The sequence below is a fragment of the Antrostomus carolinensis genome, unplaced genomic scaffold (assembly GCF_000700745.2).
Source record: "Antrostomus carolinensis isolate BGI_N321 unplaced genomic scaffold, ASM70074v2 scaffold10519, whole genome shotgun sequence".
Classification (NCBI taxonomy): Eukaryota; Metazoa; Chordata; class Aves; order Caprimulgiformes; family Caprimulgidae; genus Antrostomus; species Antrostomus carolinensis.
The window spans coordinates 53,686-62,449 of record NW_010339227.1 but is presented as its reverse complement, the minus strand read 5'-3'; the positions used below and the strand labels follow the sequence as shown (position 1 = coordinate 62,449).

The 8,764-nt window shown below is 37.4% G+C and overlaps 1 protein-coding gene across 1 annotated transcript in view; it reads left to right on the top strand.

Moving 5' to 3' along the window:
* Positions 1-8,764, top strand: part of NFATC3 (nuclear factor of activated T cells 3) — a gene marked incomplete at its 5' end in the record, with an annotated part of 55,185 nt that overhangs the window by 13,245 nt on the left and 33,176 nt on the right. The window lies entirely within an intron of this gene.

Genomic DNA, 8,764 nt, shown 5'->3' with positions numbered 1-8,764 from the left:
TGTGCATGGGAGCAGGTAAGAAAAGTCACAATAATAGATGAGTTGGAGCTGTACTGAAATACAATATAGCTTCATTTGAGTCAGAAATCATCTTTCTTTTGGTGTTGAGACAGCTTCTGAACACTATAAATGTCTCTTGTTTGTGTTTTTATTAGGTTATTTCTATGAAATGGTACCCATAAATTCTGTCAACTTTCACTTAAATGTTTGGGGTATATTAAAGTTGCCTATTTTCTTTCTTCAGCATGAACTGAAGGTCATTAATAACAGTTTAATGGTAGCTATTTCCTTAAAGTAAGGCATCACCTAGTTACAGTAGATTTGGACTGGCTTTCTATATGGGCCAGTAAGACTTTTTTGCTTGCCTTTTTTTTTCTTTTTTTTTTTTTTTTAACATTATTTCCATTGTCTGAACAGAATTGTGCAAGCTTTATTGTCTCTTAGACCAGTTTTGATCAGTTTCAAGAAAATGCAGCAGTGCAGGCAGCAGTCCTCATCTGGCTAAGAGAGGCTGGTGATACACGGACTGTTTTGATAACTGGTACCTGCCATTAATAATTGCTTTGGCTGGGCTCTTTTGCTAATGCTAAATATTCCAAATGTGCATTATTTAAATACTTTGCAAACACCATCCAGCTATTGTTGAACTCAGAATTAGATTAAGGTCCTGGTAAATTAGGCTTGACTTTCATCAGAAAGCTTTACCATCATATTCTCTTTGAAGGGAAAGATCTGTGGGTTTGTATTGTGGGTATAACTCTGTGCACAGCCTGTGATGTGCTGCTCTCAGAGTACAGGTGTGTACACAGATATCTTACTCGATGCTGGAAAGACTTCTGGACTAGTTAGGGGTAGTCACTGATGTCTCCTTTAGTATCTATGGTGCCAGCTGGCTCATGCAGCTTGAAAGAGAACCCACCCTCTCATTCACTGGGCATGGGGAAGATTGTGCCATGGAACTGTGGGACTTCTTAAGGTGCCTTGATCTATCAGTTTGCCATATCGTTGGGTGAAAGCAATGTCCCTACTTATTCACTGCTATTTTTATCTTGCTCCAAAGTCAGGTTAAGATAAAATTTAACTGTTCATGTGTAAGTCAAATCAGACAACAATTATAAAATCCTGATAAGACAAATAGGAAAAAAAAAAATTAATCTGATTACATTAAGGTTATAGCAGGGTTTGTATTTTTCCCCCAAATTGAGGATATTTCCTGTTGTTTTCCAGCAAAATGGCAGTTGGAGTTTGTCTTTAGTATTTAACTATAGCAGTCTGTACATTAAAAATGTATTTGTCCTATTCCTATAGTTGGAAGTACCTCACTGCTATTTGAGACCAGATGCAAAGTGCTAATAGGATTTGTATAATCAGTCCCCATTCTTTTTCTCCTACTTACACTGTAGTATAAACGTGTTACTGCTTTTCCTCCTTATAGTTTATTCCTCCTCTCTGGCAAGTGAATTCTGTCATGCTTCGTAATTACATTAGTTTTTGGAACAGCTCTAATGTTATACCTATGTAAATAAAGAGGTACCAGCAGAATTGAAATGTGTTGGACTGTCTACTCCTTTTTCCTTGCCTAAGCAATCTCCTCCCTCCAGGGTCTCCACCTGATGCATTTATTCTCTCATCCTGACTCCCAGTCATATTCTTCAGGCTATTTGTCAAGCTCTGTTTCCCTGATGGCTTACCTTGAACTTCTTAATTCCTTCTTTTTTCCTCTTAAGACTGTATCTTTCTTTCTCTCCCTCCGTAAAAAGGGCTGGTTATCTGCATCCCGTCTTCTTTCTTGAATGTCTTTCCTTATGCTTCCACTTCCATTCTTAATCTGAGCTCTTCGTCCAACTTTCACGTTCCCTACAAAGCTGCTCAATGTTTTCCTTCTCATCACAATGCCATGGCCTAACAAGCTCCAGCTCTCTCCTGTTGTCAGACCTGCTGGATTTCTTAGAACAGTAGAGGTGAGGGTCAGGTGCTTGTCAGGGAAGCCTGTGCTGCAAACTAGAGAAAGCTGAGGGTGCCTGGAGCTGGGCTGGAACCTGAAAGTCAGCCAGGCACGTTTCTTCATGTGAAGCGTTGCATTGCTTTAGTTGGTGGAGAACAAGTAGATGCAACTTTCACATGCCAAGGTGCTGGCACTGGAATATAACACGTCATTAATGAGGACAGAAACTTGAGAGATTTAATTTTTTTTATTATTCTTTTTTTCTCTGGGTGCTTGTGTCTTGCACTAATATTTGCATTAAAGGAACTTACTTTGCTGATGTTTATAAGATTTGACAAATATATGTAGGCTTGCTTTCAATTACAGAACTAAATGCTTCTAAGCTGCAGTACTAGATGCAAATTAGAAAAAACAGATCTGTAATCTAAGTGATTTCACCAGCGATGTTAAAAGCTATTTATTTGCATTAGAATTGTTAAATGCCTTCCTATGACAAAATGCTGGTTTAAAAATGGGGATAGTATTTATGTGTCTGACAGTCTCATGATTAAACACATGGATTGTACTATGCCTCTCCAAATTAAAATGAATACAAATGCAAATCAATATTCTGTTTTGCAATTTGGTCTCTTCCAGCTGGATTAGAAATTAATTGTTGTGCTTGATGGGAGAGAGGAAGTTGTTATGAAACAAAACATCGATTTGTATTAACATTTTACCCACTGCTGAGAAAAACAGTATGCTAAGGGCCAAGTTTGGTAAAAGGTAAATACTAAATAGCTGTGAGCAGATTAAAATTACTTAATTTAAATACAAAAGTGAATTTTTTCCCAGCACCTCTGGAAGCTTATTACACAAATCCAGTTCATGATATGCATTACTATTTGTTACTGACTCGACTTTACTTTTTGGTGCTCTTAGGTTTAAACCAGTCACTTCCATGTGTGATCGTTGTAATGAAGTACTAAGCATTTTCCTGTGTGAAATAACTGTATGTTAACCAGTATCAGAGACAAGAGAGGATGTAAGTGAATAGAATATTTCAGTTGGGAGGGACCTACAAGGATCACTGAGTCCAACTGCCACACAGTTTGCTTTGCTCTTGAACATTATTTTACAGAAAGCGAGAGTATTTAACTTGTGACCTGTGAAACCTCTGTAGTTCTGCATGTGCAGCTGATGTATTATTTAAAGATTTTAAGATAGTACATAGGTCCAAGCTATTAATCTATTAGTGCATGTCATTAATCTATTACTAATACTGTACCATACCTGTTGCTAGGAGACTAAGCTTCTGACAAATTTGGCATCATCTGTTGTCAGTACGTTTAATCAGCTTATTTTCAAATGTGAGGAAATGAAATGAGTGGAGCGCCATGCTTTGCTTTGTAAGTCCATTGACTTTCAGGAAGCAAATTCTGTAATGAAATGTTATTGTTTTCAGCTTTTTTTAATGCAAAATGTTCTAAATAGCAGATACCTGTCATTTTCATCTCTGCTTTCTTGGGAGTATGTTCCAGCTAATCCATGTCATCTGGAACAAGTTATTTTACCTTAGTAGAGAGTTGGCAAGATAACGCTGACAGTTTTCACAGGGAAAGAATAAGTAATTTGGCAGAATTGTTAGGAAGAAGCAAGGTGTGGCATGTTGAACTTCCATCATCCAAATTATGTGGAAATTTTTTATTGCATTGTCAGAAGATACAGACGGCCTCTGAGCACTGTCTACCTTTGCTATTTAAAGTCAGTAGGTTGGAGTACTTACTTTACCCATCTACAAAGCTTTTTAAACAAATAGCTGCCATGTTTCATCTGACTCTAGATGAATGATCATCATTGCTTGAATTTCCTACCCTTCCCATAGGTCAAATTGTACATAATTTTAAAAAAAGGTAAAATGTTTACACTTACAATTTGCTGGAATGAGATTTTACTGGTATCTAAAATGGTTAAGGTTCTTCATGAGACTTCACTTGGATAACGCTTATGATCAAAACCACATAGAGCAGGTGGGTACACGATAAGGATCTCTCATGGACTTTTTTTTTTAAATTCGTTTTAACTTTCTGCTCTAAAATAGTTTGTATAGTGTGTTCCTGCTATTCATGTCAACTTCTGCAATTTTCTGAGTTTTCTTAAGTATTTTAAATTTAGTGATATCTTTTGGTAGTAAATTCCGTAAGCTGTGTTGTGCTTAACAAGGAGTATTTCATTTTTATCTTTTGTCCTGTTACTAGTGAAGAAGGTGCCCTGCACTATATTCTTGTTGATAACTGTACCGTGTGATGTAGTGAGGGACTGCTGAGCTAACAGCTCCTTGTTAGCACCGTTCTGTATGCAAGGAGTATCTGCCCTGTGGCTGTTTACCACTGTGGGAAGCAGTTCTGGATGTGAACTATGATGAGTGTAATTTATTCTAAAACTGGTGATATATCTGCAACAGGCACTGTATAGAATCCACTTGTGCCCCATGCATGCCAGACAGATTTGGAGCAGTGGTAGCTGGTAAGAATTTGCCTGTACCAGCAGTGTCTTTTTGCTGTACTACGGAAGGTTTAAGGATTGAATCATTCATCAGTTCCTGCCATAAGCAAAATTCTGACTGTCGTTGATTCTGCAGTAACAGAGAAGGGGCAGCATCGTGTAATCCATGTGGACAGCTTGGCAGTATTACAGCTGAAGAAAGGTGTCAGATCAAAAATTAAAGAAATGTTAAATAAAAGCTAGTTTATTTAAAGAGTTATAAAGTTCTAGTCACTCACAAGCAAACAGTATCCTCCTGTGTGAGGCTTAATGGACACCTGTGAAAGAGGGACTGAATGTCAGCTCTGTTAGTGATTGCAGAGCTTGAAGGTAATGACTGAAGAGCTGCAACGGAAGAAAAAGTAAAGTAATTGAGTTAAAGTAAACTAATTTTTGAACTACTTTGAAAATTCTGAAACAGGAATGTGTCCTCAAAAAGCCTGTCAAACTCTGCCTGAGTTCTGGTGGAAGAAACTGTGACTTACAAGAGAGGATCTAACAAGGCAATGTCAGAGATGATCCAATAAAACTAAATTAACGAAGGATTGTCTAAATGAGTGTTTCCTGGCCTCTAATTCTGTGCCTGTCACTTTTCCCAGGTGTTCTGCGTGGCCAATTCATGTAACTACTTGATTAGCAGTATAATATCAGAGTTCTCCCTGTTCTCCAAGCCCAATAAACAGCATGCTTTTTCTGTGTCTCGTGACCCTTCCCATTCTTTCTGCCTTTCACTTTTCAGTTTTTATTTTTGTCTTGAATTCTTCCCTATTCTGTACATCACCAGAAAGGCAGCTGAATCCCAGCTCTAATTGCCTACTGGTGTTTGATGACAAAAATCTGCAAATAAATCTAGAAGGGAACAGGTAAGTTTCAGCCTGTGTGAACCATGTAGTGGGCAGTATTGGGAAAAACATTGATCTTTGGATGAGATTTTAAAAATGCTTATCTTTCAAGAACAGTTTGATGACTATATAGGAATCTTCTGCTCCAGAATCCCCAAAATAGATAGTACAAGCCATACTGATGCATCTACTATATGTTTGAATACTCAATCTAGAAATTGCAGTAATTAATGTTAGAAACATTAAAAATTGCACACTGGACAACACAGTTGTTTGCTTTTTGTATCATGTTTACTAAAAAGTGGAAAAGCAGTAACATTTTTCCAAGGGAAAACCAATTTATGGTTTTTGGGGTTTTTTTCTATAGGTTATGTGAGAATAACATATTCCTGTCCTGGAAATGCTTTTCCAAAACCTGTCCATTGTATAATTTGACACTGGAAGTTGGTATTTCAGGAATAGCACGTTGTTTTTTCAAGAGTGTGGAGCAATCTGCAGGTGGATGGCGTGTTGTGATGGCTAGTTAGATGTGATGGCAATTCTGCACTGTGTGAAGCTGTGCTGTTAGTCCAACGCTGTTTTAGCTATGAATTGATCTCCTTTTTTGGGAAGCATAAAATGGGTCAGGACTCGGAGCTAAAACACTCTTCAAAATATGCCTGAAATTAGCATTTAAAACACTTTCAACCCTGTCTGCAAGTAGTGGGTGAGTGCATAAGATTGTAAGATTTCAAAAATAGAAATCCAGGTTTTTAAACCTTGGAGGATGTTCTATGAGTTGTGTAAACCTACAATATCATGACCAATAATGCACTGATATTTGCAATTAGTTGTTTGCTTAAGTCCTTTGCAAGACCCGTTTTGTCTTTGTGATGACCTTTAAAATGTTTTAAAAATTGGACTTATGCCAGTATCTGATAGTTTATTAAAGTGTGTTCCTCTTATGTCTCACTACTTTTTTCAGAATTGCAAAGGTCTGTATATTTTAAAGTGTTCAAGTCAGTCTGCTCAATAAGTTTATTTAGCAAAAGAGGAAGGAGGATGCTTTTTGATGTGTGTGCTTTCTCTTTGCAGTTGATGGAAAGGTACATCAAATAATCAAGTGATAAGAAATAGTACTGCACTGCAGGAAGGGGAAGTAGATGTTGTTTTGGTCTAACATTTAATTTTAACATCAGACACTTAACTTCTTGTAACATTATAACCTTTGTAGAATCAGAATGAAATAAAGAATAATTTCCATGTGCTGTTCAGACTTTCTGAGGCAGTGGTTGGGTTGTTGCCTAAGAGATCTGAATGGAGTTTTCTTCCATGAATTTCTCCAGCTTCTTTTTAAAAAGAAGTCCATTGAAGATTATAGGTCAGCACTCACTGCACCTCTGCAAGGCCACAGGGGATGACTGTGGTCAGTCTGACTTTCAGTAACTTCCCTGAATTCTAATTTCTTGAGGTTTTTTTATATATGGTTTGTTTCAAGCTTTTCAAAATGCAACTGTTGATTAGTTAATGATAAATTGTACCACTGGTGTTAGTCATTGTGTGTCTCCACTTCAAATTACGTTCATCTTCATGCCTTTGGATCTTTGTCATCCCTCACTTTTATTCCCCGGTCGTTGTTACTAGGTGTGCTGTTCAGCTTGGCAGAGGAGCCTGTCAGCTTTTAAACCAGCTGTCTTTACAGCTCTTTGGGGCAGTAGCTGCACAGCACTCAAAAGTGAAATTCTTGTGGAGAAAAGTCTGAAGAAAAAAAGTTTGGTTCTTCAAAGCCATGCACAGGTGCCCCTTTTATACTGTTGTCCAAAAGATTCCAAGCTTGTGGGTCACATCTCTGTTGTCTGAGGGGGAAAAACATTTTCTTTTCTTTAAATGGGACTTTAAAAAAAAATATTTTACTTCAGTGAGGTCTAGCAGGTTTTGTTTGGTAAGCAACTGTTTAGAAGTGGACTAAAATTTAATCAGTGAAAGTTCTTTTCTGTTAGGATTGTTTAGATTTTGTGGTGAATTATACCATATACTTTACTCATGCAGTCTTCCAAAGTAAAGGTAAAAATACCTAATTCAAGAGAACAGCTTTATCTTTCCTTTGACCTCTATAATGGGGCCTTCATCCCTCTTTACCTTGTAACTCAGGGGTGTTCTACGGAACAGGAAATCTCCATCTGAAGTAAATGCTTAGGAAGTGCTTAGATATCTTTGCGCAGCTGTGTATTTCCTTCCCTGTTCCTCATGTTTGAGGGTTTTATGTGGATACTGGTGTATTTGGTGAAGCTAGAGTTGTAATGGAGTCTCTTGTTCACTGAACTCACCACACATTTTTCCCGACACGCCTGTATTTCAAGCCTATGCCCTATTTTTAGGGAGGGAGGCCTATTTGTATGTAAAAGCGTTCTTTCTATCAGCCTACTGTACCCATCCAGTAATGCCAAAAGCAGTAAAGCAAACGTGCCAAAGGGAAGGAGCACTGAAGTGTTGATAGAATCTTCATCTTCAACTAGCAAGCGAAGGAGAGGCACTTAAAAGATAAAACATGAGTATTAAACCCCAGTGAAAGTTTGGTTAAACATGGCAGTTTCCTAATAAATGCTGGAAAGTTTTGCAGGAAAATGGCTTTAAAAATACAATCCAATGGGTTTTGGCACTGTCTGAAAGCCATTAGTACCTGGTCTGGTTTGGTTGCTGAGCATAAAATTTAGCTGATGACATGATTTTTCTAACTCCATCCTCCCCAAGTTTTAGTTGCATTTTTTTTCTTTAGTTTTTAGTCTGAAAGAGTAGGCATGTGAAACCCTGATACGGCTTCTGGATTCAGTGACACTATTAGGGTTTTTTGTAAATAACCAAAGGAGGTTTTGGTTCAGAAAAGCAGACTGTTGCAAAGTATACTGGTATACTTATCTGGTAAGTGAAGTGTTTATTTTCTGTTGGATATTTTCTCAAGTGTTGTTACGGGTCTTAAGAAATCACATCTCGTGGATAAATAATGTTTACATTCGAATAGAGATTGGCAATACTTGGCCCGCAACAATAAATGGCAAACATAGACAGAACATGCTTAATTTAAAAAAAGGGAGGGGAGGGAAGACTTCTAAGTATTAAAGACTAAAAGAAGTCTTCTCACAAGCTGTCAGGTGTTGCAAGCTTTCCTTTAGGCCCAGATATGGCCCCGATATAATCTGCATTTAATCTGGAAAAATGCTAACTTTTTTTTTTTCCAAGTTGATGCCTCTTATTTAACGTGACCCATTTGCTTTCCTCAGCAAGGAAAAGGTTCTCTCCACTACTGCAGAATTCCAAGTTTAAATGCTACTGTCTTCAGTGATTAAATTAATCTATGTAGTCTCTAATGTTAGACATTTTTTAAGGATTTTCCATATGTGCATTAAGAACATATGAATGTCTTTGTAATATAAAATACAGCTTCTTGATGATCCAAAAATTCTCTCATTAACTGTCT